The following is a 2,384-nucleotide window of genomic DNA, read 5'->3' on the forward strand; positions in this document are numbered from 1 at the left end:
TGAGTCAGTCATCCTAACCTGTAATATCTGATAGATGAGATTAAGACTCTGGGAACTTTTTAGAACATGACCTACAGGTTTTTGTCCTTAGTACACTCCTTTGGGATGGTTCTTAACCTGACTCCATGCTCGTGACTCACAACAAACCCTTTGATTCTCGGTTGATCTGATCAAGTCTTGTCAATATCAGTGGAACTTGGATGTTGATAAGGTGAAAACCATAATCCACCAAAATGGATGATTGATCTTGATGATGACTTGACCCATCCCTTGACCTTTGTTTGTGTTTACCTTGTGTGTGATCCTTTGTTTGTGATTGTTGCATTCATGCATACATGCGCATCATGACATTCATCACACAAAAATAAATTTCAAGAAACTGAGGTCTTATTTGCAAAAAAATTCAGACCATGGATTATGGACAAAGGAACACTAAGAAGTATAATTTCAGATGTCCTGGTTTGGAAGAGCTAAGGAAGTTGTCATCCTTTGTATTAGATCCTTTGGACTTCAAGCAACGTCATGGGAAGCTTTTGTCTGTGTTATCTGCTGATATGGTTGAAGTACTTCTAAGCGTTTTGGTTCAATTCTATGACCCTCTTTACCAGTGCTTTACGTTTCCTGATTATCAGCTTGTTCCTACGTTAGAGGAGTATGCCCATCTCTTGGGGATACCCGTAGCTGACAAAGTACCCTTTAGTGGATTGGAGGAGATTCCCAGATCTCATATCATAGTTGAAGCTCTTCATCTGAAGAAATCTGAGATTGAAGCTCATTGGGTGAATAAAGGAGGTATTATGGGGTTTACTTCTGAGTTCCTCATTGGTAAAGCTACTGTCTTTGCTCAATCCGGTAGTGTGGATGCTTTTCAAGCCATTTTTGTATTGATCATCTATGGTCTAGCTTTGTTCCCTAACATTGACGGTTTTGTTGATGTTAACGCCATTAGAATCTTGTTGATTGGGAATCCTGTTCCTACTCTGTTGGGTGACATGTATCTCTTTTTGCATTTAAGGAATTCTAAAGGTGGTGGAACTATTGTGTGATATGTTCCTCTTCTGTACAAGTGGTTTATTTCGCAATTGCCTCAGACGCCTACTTTCTTGGAGAACAAACAATGTCTACGGTGGTCTCAGAGACTCATGTCTCTCACTAATGATGATATTGCTTGGTATGACTCTGTATTGGGTAGCTTAGATATTATTGATAGTTGTGGTGAATTCTCTAATGTGCCCCTCATTGGTACACAAGGAGGAATCAACTACAACCCTACTTTGGCTTGTCGTCAACTTGGGTTCCCCTTGAGAGATAAACCTAATAACACTCAGTTAGAAGGCCTTTTCTATAAAGAGGGTAAAAATCCCCAAAATTTGAAGAAGAGAATGATACATGCTTGGCATAATGTCCATAGGAAAGGAAGATCCGAGCTTGGTCAGCGCAAGTGTGTAGCTTTGGAAGCTTACACTATTTGGGTGAAGAAGAGAGCTTTAGAGTTGAAGATGCCATATGCTTGTGAAAGACCTATGTCTTTGGTTATGGCTGAGCCATCAACTCTCCCTAACCAATATGTAGAGGAGTTAGAAGACACACTCGCCAAGATAAAGTAAGAGAAAGATATGTGGGAAGAGCGGTTCCATGCTTTGAGCCTAAAGCATGAAGAATTTCAGCTTGAGTCGAAAGACATGGATGCACTTATTGAACTTCTTGAAGACCTAGCAGTGAAGAGACAGAGAAAGCTAGAGGGTCTTCCTTCCTCTTATATGCCCCATCCTTCCGGTGCTTGGAAGAAGATTGTTGATCAACTTGTCCTTGAGAAAGCTCAGATGAAGACATCTTTTGAGTCTGAGATTCGACGCATCCGAAGGAAGTACGCGCCCGCGGCCAGATCATCTGATATCGTTGCTAGGGGATTCTTAGGATGATTAGTTTCATTTTCTCTTGTATATGTATTTTGGTTTCTGAAATTGTACTCAGTGTAATCCTTCCAAAATTTATAAATAAAAAGAGATTTTATGGTCAATCAATTGTTACTATTTAAATATGTGTATTTGCAAAGAGAACTTCATAAGTTCCTTGAAATTAAACAAACAAAAAAACATTGCATTTTATGCATCCTTTGCATAACAGGTTTTCTTCCGCCAGATGTCTAATCGGTTATTCTTTTGTGCTTCAGCCAAGCCGACTCACCGATACCACACTCGCGCTAATCAATCGAAGATCATGGAACACGTAGAGCAAGATAATAGAGATTTGAAGGATGAAATTTCCAAGTTAACATCATTGATGGAATCTATCATTGCTGCTCAAAATCAATCTTCACCAACTCATGTAACTCCTCACCAGAGGACTGTCATTTCTGAGGTTGCTACCTCGACTGTTGTTGC

The sequence above is a fragment of the Lathyrus oleraceus genome, chromosome 4, assembly GCF_024323335.1.
Source record: "Lathyrus oleraceus cultivar Zhongwan6 chromosome 4, CAAS_Psat_ZW6_1.0, whole genome shotgun sequence".
Taxonomy (NCBI): domain Eukaryota; kingdom Viridiplantae; phylum Streptophyta; class Magnoliopsida; order Fabales; family Fabaceae; genus Lathyrus; species Lathyrus oleraceus.